Here is a 12413-nt window from a genome sequence, read left to right as displayed (position 1 = left end):
GTAAATCCACATACTTGTTAGTGATCTCGTCAAGTTGAGATTTAAGCTCTTGATTTTGCTTCTCCAAAGATGCTACACAAGCAATAGAATTAGTGGCACAAGCAAATTCATTTTCCAATTTTTCATACCTCATAATCAATGAAGAATGAAAATCCTTAAGTTTCTTATGTTCTTCGGTTAGACTCATGATATCTTCATTCTTCTTAATGAGGCATGCTTGTTGCTTCTTAATGGTCTCCATGAGCTTTATCACAATTGTAATATCCTTCTTGCTCAAGTGATCAAACTCGAAGTCACCATCTTCTCCCATAAAGCAAGCATGATCTTTGGAAATAGAAGATGAGCATCTTGGTGAGGTGGATTCTTCACTTGTCCGTTGGCGCTCATTTACTTCTCCCTTCAAAAGGTTAGTTCCACAAGTATTATATGAAGTAGAGCATTTATCCATATCATCCTCACACATATACTTGGGGCTAGGTGAGATGCATGAGTCAACAACACAATGCAATATGACAAATTCATTATCGGTGTTGTTGGAATCCAATGGGAGAATTGGACGATCATCAACCTTACACACCAATTCATTACCTTCAACGTAGTCATGTGTTGATGATAAGGTGGATGTGGGATGATTATCTTGATCATCGAAGGTAGTCGCAATTTGGTGATGAAGTTGAACACTCCTCAAGTGCTTCTTCCAAAAAGAGTACATCATCACATTTGGACTTGTCGTATCTCTCCTTGAGTGTGGTCCAAATGAGATGAGCATCTTCAAACGGTATGACGGTTTTAAATACATCTTCACTCAAAAACACCAAATAAAACAATAGTAGCTTGAGCATTGATATGCATGCATTTCTCTTCCTCTTCAAATGATAGCTCTTTATCATTAGGAGGAGAAATGCTCACATCTACAACTCGCTCTATTTAAGGACCCATGGTCCTAAATATGTCAAGTATGTGAGTACTCCAAGAATCATAATTTGAACCATCCAAAAGGAGTAAAGAACCATATCTACCAAACCACTAGTCAACATCATTACTCTCTAGGCGGTAAAGCCCTTAATAGAGAGACTTGGCTCTGATATCAATTGAAAGGACCTTGATGTCGCCTAGAGGGGGCTAAATAGGCGGTTTTTAAAAATAAATACGGAAGCTAAAACAAAACAGGGTTGGATTGTCCGATATCAGATCGGATTGTCTGAACTGAGATCAGACTATCTGACCTGCACAACAACAATACAAACAAGAGAACAACCTAAGAGCTCTAGATTATACACAGGCAAAGAGGTGAGCTCGACCAACAACAATATGAGCATAGCACAAAGCAATGGAACAAGAAGGTAAAGAGAGTGAAGATATCACCGAGGTTTACGCGCCGATGTATTTCCCAGAGTTCAAATCCTTGAGGGGATTCTAGTCTCCGTTGAGGGGCTCGCAAAGAGCCGGGTCTTTTTCAATCCTATCCTCATGAGGTTGGACAAATGCACTCCTCCTTCCACTAAGGGTATCTCTTTCCTTGCAGAGGCGCGATCCGGCCTTCACAAACTTCTCTTGTCCAACCACACGTAGATCGGTGGCCAAGAATGACACCTAGCCATCTAGGAGTCCTCAACCTCCAAGAGTAATAAACACCACACAACTCTTGGACAAATCCTAGTGCTCAAGATCAAGAAACACACACCAGGCTCCCAAACTCCAAATCCACACACAAAGATCCAAGTCACTGTTGGCGGCTGATAAATGCCAATCCCATACCGCCAACATCTGCATAAAGTTTAGATAATAAAACATCCAATATAGTGATAGGTGCTTAATCTCTCATATTCCACAAGTATTGGTGTATATTTGTATGCAGATGATAAACCCTGATGTTGGGAGGAAAATCAGACTAAAGTGAGGAGAATTATGTATCCATACAAGGAGGGGTTGTGTACTTCATTGAAACATCAGTGAATCAACCCAAAACTCCGAGAAATGGATAGAGGAAGGTCCAGGGAGTCCACTGAACGAAGGCCAGGCCAGGAGGGCCCAGCCTAGGTTCGGCCGAAACCCCCTGATCGCGGTTGATCCTAGGGTTTGGCGTGGACGCTCTAGATGTTCTCCCAATGACGGTTGCGGGGCAGTTCGGACATTTCCCCTTCTCACAACCGTCATAACTGCCTTATGAAAGGACCTCACTTCATTCACTCTCACATATACTTCCAAGCTTGAGCTGAATTATAAGAGGATCTATTGTACTATATTGTATACTAGAATAGGAAGAGAGTAGAGTAGAATGAGTCGGAAGAATTCCGGAGCTGTCGGTAATCTTCTCCTTTTTGTTTTATTCTGTTTATTACTCTGAATTTAATATAATATTCTTCTTGAGTAATTTAGATTTATCTTGTGATAATTATCTCTTGGTTAGTTCCTGAATAGCATACGGGATTATTGTTCACTATAATCAACTAAAATATAGTGATTGCTTTTGTGAGTTATAAACACTGGAGTAGATAGTAGTTGCTTAGACGTGGTGTTTAGGTAATTATTATCCAGTAATTGCTGCGTATCCCACAGTACGTTTGAGGTGGGTGTAGAGGTGGTGACAGCCCTCGAGATCACTTAAGTCCTCCCTGTCCGGGTACGTAGTAGAGCAACATCTGGGAACAACGGGTTGCCAGAGCCTGTAGTATTGCATTAGGATTAAAGTTAAGATTTCCTAAGACACTGTTTCTCACTAGTAAATCCTCTCTATCCTGGCCTATCATTTGCTTGGTGTCTTGGATGAACCGGAGGACGATCTGACCACACACGTTCCCTTGGATTTGATACCCTTGGAATACTCCGTAGTGGAAGTGCTACATCGGTATATCCGTGCGCTTGCGGATTTTATCTGTGACCGTATTAAATACCAACAGTCACAAAGAACAAGGAGGAGTTGAGATAGAGAGGGAGAGAGCTCAAAGATCCAAAGCACTTAGCACAAAGCTCAACCCAAAACAAGATTTGAATGAAATGTATTTGGGCAACCCTAGAAAAGGGTTGGTGGGGGGTTTATATAGATCCCCTCAAAATGTGATCGTTGGAGGGGAATCTTTCAGCCCACGTCGGATAGTCTGATACAAGATCGGATAGTCCGATATTTTAAACCTCCAAGGCAATGAGAAACAGAGAACGAAGTTCCATGAAATTTCAGACTTTCTGTGGGAACACCCAATTTAGGCTTGGTGCACCAAAAATCCACTCGTGATCGTCCAGGATTTCGATCACGCACAGATTGATCTACAGAACAGCTTTCGATTATTTACACAGGTTTGTTCATACAAGCTAATTATACAACTGTTAAAGGGTGAAAAGATCCAAACTAATATATCCTTATTTGAAATACAAGAAAATCCAAAGTTCTAAACTACTAAACTCCTAAATTCTTCAACTATTAAAACTATAACTAATAAACTCCAAAGAACTCCACAGGCAAAATCTCGAGTGTAGACTAGCCTAGAAAAACTCATCGTTGCCGTAGACCTTACTGCTTCCTTCTAATCTTCTTGTTAGCACAAATCCTCTATATGTTAAATTATGCAATGGTGAGTACTTATGTACTCAGCAAGACATATTATAAATAATTAAGTGTAAATAGATATGAATAGACAAAACAATAATAAAGTAAAGAAGTAATAAAAATCATAAATCATCTCTATCTTTAACATTTTAATTTTTAAAACTACTTATACTTCAGGAGTAGGAATCACCCTGATGACACAACTCCAGAACCGGGAGTACGGCACATTCGAATGATTTAATTCACCTCTGCAGAGACTGTCCAGCTTTACCCACACGATGAGAACAGTTTGCAAGGCTGAAAACACCATAGCCGTTCGAGAAACCCACTTACTACTAGTTACTGCACAGTGGGGTCTTGGTTCATCATAGTGGTCGAACTCTTGCCAGGCCTAGGCAAGGTATCTATATCGTCACACTTTCATGAACCCCACTGTTGTGAAACACTGCCGCCCAAACTCCTTACGCAAGTTCACCCCAAAACCACTCATAGAGCCACCCAACAGTCTTTCATATAGTGGGACAATGTACTAGGCTAAGTCCAATTTCTTGGTCGTGTGGATGGACGCAACTATGTCATTTCCCATGATATAAGGGGGTAATTATAATCCGGTTAAACCACCCAAAACTTTCCAAACTCCCCACACCAATATTACAACTTCATCATTCATCAATATTCATAATCACAATATTCACAATCTCAATTCATAAATGCCCATTTTAACCGGATTCCTAAGTTTGTAAAGATGTTTGAATAATAAACCACATAAAATGATCTCAAATATGTCTTTCAATAATATTATGTAATCATGCTTAAAAGCATTTAACATCATGCATCAAAATTTAATATGAAGATTATATCAAGTTTTCTATATGATCAAAATTTTAGTTATGTCTTGCCTTGCGCTTTAAGATTTTCCGCGGCTTCAGTGTAGCCATCTGGGTCCACGTCAGCTCCTTAGATTCGATAGTCGAACTAGTTGTACGATCTAACTTACGGATATGAAAAGATAGCAAATAAAGCCTATAAGCAAATTGCTACAAAGAAACGATAGAACCAAGGAACAAATAAAATTGGAGCTAGGCGAGAGGAGAAATGAATGGTTCAAAATAAATTTTGATTTAAAAATAAAATAAAAGAGAGGTGATGGTTTCTATAGGTTGGAAATTGAATAAAATCGAAGAAAGGATAATTTTGGATAGGTGGGGTTTATTTGGTGGATTTGGTTTCTAGTCGATGCTAGAGTAAAGTAGCACAACGGCTAGATATTTGGATTGGTTAGCCGATGCTAAGGATGGACAGCATAACGGCTAAATATCGGCTCGTATAGTCGATGCTACAATTAAGCAGCACAACGACCAGGGAGTTGAGAGGTTGGTGCAGGTTTACGGAATAGTGATACTCTACAATCGTGAGTGACAGCAGAGCGGTTAGGATTGCACAGAGCCAAAAGCTAGGGTGCGGCGTCCTGTGGAGGTTGAGGGAGTAGTGAGGCTCCGACCATTGTATGCGTCGAAGCGTAGGGTGCGAAGAGCAACACTTCGACCTTGGGATTAGGTTATGCCGAGGTTTATGACCAACAGTTTGACGCCGGGGATTAAGACCACGCGAACGTCTCCACAGAAGGTGTAAAGTTTCCACGGCGGTTGTTTAGTGGCTATGGGATGAAATAGTTGAAGGTTTTAGAAATAAAAGGGGATAAATAAATCAAAGAAATTTAAATTCAAAAGGGGGTTTTAAAATAGATTAAAGAAATAAAATTTAAAATGATATTTTAAAAGAAATAAAGAAAAGGTAATTAAATAAATAAAGAGAAGATATTTAAAGAAATCAAATGGATAATTTAATATTTAAAGGAATCAAAAGGATAAACTAATTCGAAAAGGCTTTTTAAGTAAAACAAGAAATTTAAAATTAAAGGGATTTAAGATAAATCAAATAGGTTTAAATTAAAAAGGTATTTAAATAAAGAAATTTAAATAAAATTTTAAAATAGGAAATTTGGTATCAAAATAAAGGGTTTGAAATTGGATGAATTTAGATCAAAGAATTTCTGGAATTGGATTTGTGGTTTGGAAGATATGGGCTCCTAGAGATTGAAAAACAATTAAATGAAAAAGGAAGTTACTATTCAGTGGGGCCCACTTGTCAGGGTCTTCTTCTTCCTCTATTTCTTCTTCTTCTTCTATCCTCCCGTCTTCTTCACAGGCACAGAGAGGAGAGGGACCGGGGCGCGGCAAGGGGGCGCGCGGAGGAGGGAGATGGCTTCGGTGGCCGGGCTCGACGGCGACGGCGGCCGAAGGCGGCACTAGGAGTGGAAAGGCGACCGGTGATGTAGGGCAAAGGGATTGGCAGCTGGGTGAGGAGGATGTTGGGAAGAGAGAGAGAGTTTGGGGCTCGGGTTTGGATGGGGAAAATGGAGGAGTTCGCCGGTTTATATAGGCAGAGGAGGTGGGTTGTGGGAGAGAGACTAACATTGCCATAACTCACTTTAGGCAATGTTAGGCAAGTGTGGCTTGCCACAATTTTTGTGGCCTACAAATTGTAAGCCACACTTGTGGCAAAGTTAGGCAAAGAATTAAGTCTATGACATGTGGGGTAAGATGGTAAGAAAGTGTGGCTTGCCATAACTATGGCAATGAACCAAACACAAGGCTAAGGAGGTGTGGCAAGTTGAAGTAATGAATCAAACAGCCCCTGAATACGGCACGGCTCGGCGTCGAATGGAATAAAAATGGCGGCGCCGAGTGTCGAGCTCCGATTGGCGACAAAGGGGCGGCTCGGTAGTCGGCGTCGGCTTGCGGTGGCGCGTGGCTAGTGACGCGGCGTGGCATTGTGCGGCGGCGGCGAAGACAGTGGGCGACGGCGGCTGAGCAGCGGCAGCCGCGGACTGGCGATGGCAGCGGTGGCTGTGGGGGCGACACGAGGTGCCCCCGGTTTCGGTAAGGTGGCGACGTGGCGGCAGCGGGTGGCTGGGCGGGTGCAAAACGGCGGCGGCATCGGGAATTGGCGAGACGGTGACGGCGCCGTGGTTGTAGACGGCGGCGGCGGCACATCCACAGCTAGGAAAGGAAGGAAGGAAGGGAAACAGACTTTCCTGATTGGGCTAAAAGAGGGAACTTCGGCCCAAATTAAACAGTAGCCTTTAGGAATTTTACAAGGAGGGTTTTAAAAGATTTTGTTGGAGATAAAATTTAAAAGAGAAAAGTTTGGGGTCCTTGAACTTTATAAAAATAATTTAAATATAAAGTTTTTAAAGCAAAAAGGAGTTTGAAAAATTTTAAAATAAAATCAAAGATATTTATTTTTGAGATATAGATTTTAAAAAGGACAAAAATAAAGATGCTCCAATTTTAAAAGAATTCAATAAGAACCAAAAGTAAAACCTTCGCAAAAGATTTTCTCTAATATTTTAAAATAGTAAAATGAGAAGGAAAGGAAATACAAATAATTTAATTTCTAACTTTGGATAAATTTTTGGGATAGTGGCAATATAGATGAAAGGGATAAATAGGACTTTAGCCCCCAATATATGTGGTACGGGTTTCTGGTGATTTATTGGTGTGCTAAAGGAAATTCGCAATTTTTAAATGGAAGGGATTGTAAATAGGTTTCTTAGCACAAGAGCAATCATTCTAGGAATATATTATTCTTTGTGCCAAGGATATGATCAAGTCATAAGAATCAAATTGGTGGATGGATCAAAATAGGAACTTGATCATAGGATAATTTGGATCGATTAAAACGAAATAAAGTTTTTTGGGGATAGGTTTAGATAGAGGTCTGATCCAAAATAAATTACAACAAAAGGGGAGTTATATTGGTTTAACCCCAAGGATAAAAATGGTTAATGGGATATAACAAAGAGTCGGGTCAATCGGGAAAATATTGGCCCAAGTAGACTGTGGAATCTTGAATGGATAATTTGGAGGAACGGGATTTCAAGGGAATATATTTGTGGGAGTATAGATCTGGACTCGGAAGTATATGTGGATGGGAATTTCTACAGGAATAGGATTGGTGGTAGATTGATAAATTCTAAAGGTTGGGTATGTTGACTCAAAGGGGGATTGAAAAGGATATTTTATGGACTCTGGGAATATTTAGGTGGGGATCCAAAGGAAAGGTATCGACATTTCATGTACTCTAGAGATATTTGGGTAGAGTTCAAAGGGAGAGTATTAACTTTGAGGAAAATGGAAATTGTACTCTAGGGAGGTTAGAGGATGACATTTCATGTATTCTGGAGGTAGTTGAGTGGAGATCAAAAGGAAAGTATTGGTTTTGGGGAAAAATAAGAATTGGTATTTCATGTGTTTGGGTAGAGATCAAAGGGGAAGTATTTGATGCAAGATAAAACTGGATTTGGAGGTAGTATTGTAAGCTCTAGATGAAAAGGTATTAACTCTAGAGAGATTGATATTTCATGTGCTCTAGAGATGGTTGAACGGGAATTGAAAGGGTATTTGTTGGAGATGTTCGGGAATAGATTCAAAGGATAATTTAGAGCCAAAGTTAGAGATTAAAGAAAATAAACACAGAGGTTTTGTAAAATTTAAAAAGAGCAATTAACTTTGCAATTAAAGTTTAAGTCCAGAATAAAAGAAAATATTAAAAGCAAGATCACTCTAATGCTAGAATCGAGAAGAGCATGACTTAAAATAATTTGCAAAAATTTTTCCTGAAATTTTGAGTCCGTTACACTTTCCGAGACATCAGACTATCTGATGTTAAATCGGAGTATCCGATATTTTAGAAGAAAAACTTCGTCCTCAAACAGAGACTCAAGTTCCATGAAATTTCGGAGTCTCTGTGTCATCGGACTATCTAATCCGGCATCGGATACTCCGATACTTAGAAAAACTCACTCGATAGGATTTTTTCAAATCAAGATAGAGAGTAAAGTTCTGTGAAAAATTAGATAGTCCGATACATCGGATAGCCTGATTTCAAATCGGATAGTCTGATGTTGCTCAAGTAAAAATGCTATAACTTTTTACTCCGAACTCCGATTTCAAAGATCTTGGACTGTATAGAAAGCTAGTTTTGTGGGCTATCAAACCCAACATAAAACATGGTCCAAAACCTTCAAGAGATTTTAAAAAAATTGCAAAGAAACCCGGTGTAAGTGTTGTGACAAGTGAAACAACTCAGGATTTAAATTTTGGCTTAGGTTTTTCAACTCACACAAAGATGAAGCATTTTGAGCACTAGTATTCAACCAATTATATGCATGTGGTGTCCCCTTAATAGTACGGCATCCTAAACTCAAATGTAAAAGGAAAGTTATACCAATAGGAATAACTTCACACCAATTTATTTCTTCACTTGGAGGATTACCAATGACAAGTTCATTTGATCATCGGGAAGATCTCATCTTCTTGATCTTTGGCATTTCATCTTTCATTTCTCAAATGATTGATGCAGATAATTCATATCTTCAAATGGCCTCGCACGGTTCATCACGACACAGTCTTCACTCATCCTTCACCACCGGTTTCGGTTCGTCGGCGCCAAGCCCCTTGCTTGCCCTTCACCACCGCATGGTCCATCGCAGCTGAGCAGCGCTTGCGCTTCACCGTGTTGCCATAGGTAGTCACTTCATACCCGCATCTTCAATATCTTCTCTTTAATTCTTATCCATCGATAAGTCCATTTCCTAGCTTCTTCATCGGACTAATCACTTGCTTATACACTCAATAAGTGCATTAGTCCCTTAATCGTTTGTCATCAATAAACAAAAATCCACTAGGGGCATAGATGCTCTTTCAGTTACATATATATTGTATAAAAACTAAGAATTGCTAATCTAATTGCATAATTCAAATATGTTGCATAAAACAATAATTGCAAAAAAGAAGTACATGTAATTCTTGTGATGCTCGTGACTTTCATTGAGTTCGGGTAGAATCATCGAGAGTTTCCACAGTATTCGGTGCATCGTACTACCGTACTCTCAGGGTTATTTGCTCAGTGAATTATAGTCGAAAATACCCATTGTTGCTCATAGTTCTTGTTCTACGAGTGATAGCATGCACCATAATAATCAAAAACTGCTTCCTTGTGCCGTCAAAAGAGTGTTAGTTCGTGCATCCACTTAGCATACTGTCACGACCGGAAATAACCCAACGGGCGTTCCTTACGTGCGTGTATTATTCCTTGTCCCAGGAGGCAAGGTACACCAGAAGTTGATACAATTCAGAGTTTAATAAGCGGAAGCGTAAATAGTTAATTATTATATGGGCAGCGACGGCCCAGCACACTCAAAGACAACGAAAAACAGCGGAAGACTAAGGCGACGACCACAGGCGCTTGACGGCAGGCACGAGCTAGACACCAAAGCCTTCATCATCCAGGGGCTCCTCTTCTGGGTTTGGGAAAAATTGAGCAAGACTGAGTACAACCACCGTACTCAACAAGACACACCCACAAGTGCAGCATAAATGCAAAGGAGTACAATGGAGTTATAGTATAGGGGTTAGGTTTTGCAATAAACAGCATTTAAAAGACCCTTAGTTGCTCAAAGCTAAATTTAAAACACGATCCTAGAACTATTTAATATTATTAAACAAGGCCGTGAACCCACACGAACCTGCCTTAACCCAAGGCCTACGATGATTCAGACCGAACTGGCAACCCGACCCTGGGTCCCAGCTCGTCCCAAGCCAACCCAGGCCAACCATTCCACATTTTAGTTATTAAGCAGGTTTTAAGAATTAAAAACACTAACTTGGGTACATTGCTAGGCTTGCCCATAACCGAGGGTGCGGCTATTCGAATAGGTTTTACTCTGATCAGAGGTGTACATCTTTACCCACAAGACACGTCTTCCTCACGTGCAACCACGTGCCACATACCACCACGGCATATGGACGGAAGACATGACATAGTTTCCAACCCATCCTAGCCATAGACAAGAGTACCGACCCAACCCACCTACGGCCGGAACCCCCGGACAGGCAGGCAGAATTGAGCCCCTAGCAGCAGGACACCAGCCCTGTGCTATGACATCTCGACTACCGGGCCGCAGCCCGTGTTGCCTTCATTTGTCCTAGAGATGTCCATCGACCCCCGACTTCGTCCATCTCCATCCGTGTACTTTTGTTTATAACCAAACTAAGCCACAAACTAAGCCTTACCCACTAGACATGTGGAAGTACGGTAGTGCTTTGCAACAGAGGCCCGAAGACCGGTCCTTATGTGGCCGAGGTGCTACTATCAAAACCATGCACCCCGAGCCCAGCCTAAAACCATTTTGGGGGTTTTGAATAGAGGGGGAGGTGTGCATCCAATTCCACAATAATCCAACCATTCCAATATGTCCAGGTGATATGAATATTCCCAAAGTCTAGAGCTATAAAACCACCTAATGTTGCCTAATTAATCAGCGAAGCATCTACCTAAATTCTTACTAGTGGAACCATGAATAGAGTGCCCACTACTTGGGGTTTTGTTTATTCTAGGGTGAACAAGGTAATAATAACAATAACAACAATAATAAGGTCATAACAAAGGTAAATAGGCATGGCTAAATAAAACAGTGATAACGCGGGAATTTAAATAAAGCGATAATGCAATAATTTAAATCAAAGTAATTTCACAAAGTGGGATCCAATATGTTCAAAGAATGATGTGACTTGCCTTGCTCGCTTTCCCAAACGTCGGCTTCAACCTCCACGAAGAGCGGATCTTCCGAAGCTGCAGCGTCTACACGACCAACGGAAAAGAAAAGGGCTTTTACTCTAATAAACTCCATATAACAAGCAGAAACAAAGCACAAAAATGGGTTCTTGACTTCTTAAGGAAAAATTAGAGACTTGAACGGTCCAATTCCGAGTTCAAATGCCCAAGTTATGGCCATTTGAAGTTTATATGCTCTTTAAATGAATATTTACGAATTTCTTCATTTAAATTTTAATTTAAAATATATTTATTGCGTTAGCCAGGAGAGAGGGCGCGCGGACCGGGTCCACGGGAGTGGGACCCACGCGGCAGCCTCACGGTCCACGGTGGACCGGGTGCACCCGGCTCACACCGGCCGGCGCCGTGGGCCCCACGCGTCAGCCGCACCCGAGGGCGCGGGCGGCTGACGGCCGGGCCCCATGCAGCAGCCGCTAGGCGCGCCCGGAGGCGGCCACGTCGGCGCGGCCGGCGGGAGGCGGCTCGCCCGCGCCCCTATGGTCGCCGGCGGCGGCCATAGGCACGGCGGAGCGGCGGCCGGGAGAGGGGAGGGAAAGGGGGAAACGAAGCGGCGGTCCATGGCTCACCCCGGGTCGACGGCGACGACGGAAACAGCGACCGGAGCGGAGGAAGGCGGCGGCGCGGCTCGGGTGGACGGGGTCGACGGCGCTCCGGCGGTCGGCGAGCGAAAGGGAGGGGTGGACGAGGTCGGCGAGGATGCGGCGAAGCCGAAGGAGGCAGCGCCGAGGTGGGAGGTGGTCCGGGGCGACGACGGCGGCGGACCGGAGCTCGGCGGCGACGGCGGAGAGAGAGAGCGACGGCGCGAGCTCGATTCCGGCGAGGAGAGAGGGCGGTGAGTGGCGGAAACGGTGGTGGGGAGCTCGGGGAGGGTTTATATAGGGTTGGGAGTGAGAGAGGGCGGCCGGAGGAGGGGGAAATGGGCGCAGGAGACCCGGCCGCCATTAATGGCGCCGGCGAGGTTAGGGGAGAGGTTTCCAAACGAATCCGAGGGAGAGAGGGAGGGAAAAAATGGGGGAAAAGGGGGAGGGGATCCCGGGGAATAATCCCCCCCGCTTTAATGCACGCGGGGACGGCGGGATACGGCGGAATCGGCGGCGGCGGCGGGAGGAAGGGGATGACGGGTGGGCCCCACCCGTCAGCGAGGGTGGCGGGCGGGCCCGCCCGTCAG

This window comes from Oryza glaberrima, chromosome 9 (genome assembly GCF_000147395.1).
Source record: "Oryza glaberrima chromosome 9, OglaRS2, whole genome shotgun sequence".
Taxonomy (NCBI): Eukaryota; Viridiplantae; Streptophyta; class Magnoliopsida; order Poales; family Poaceae; genus Oryza; species Oryza glaberrima.
This window is presented reverse-complemented; position numbering follows the sequence as displayed.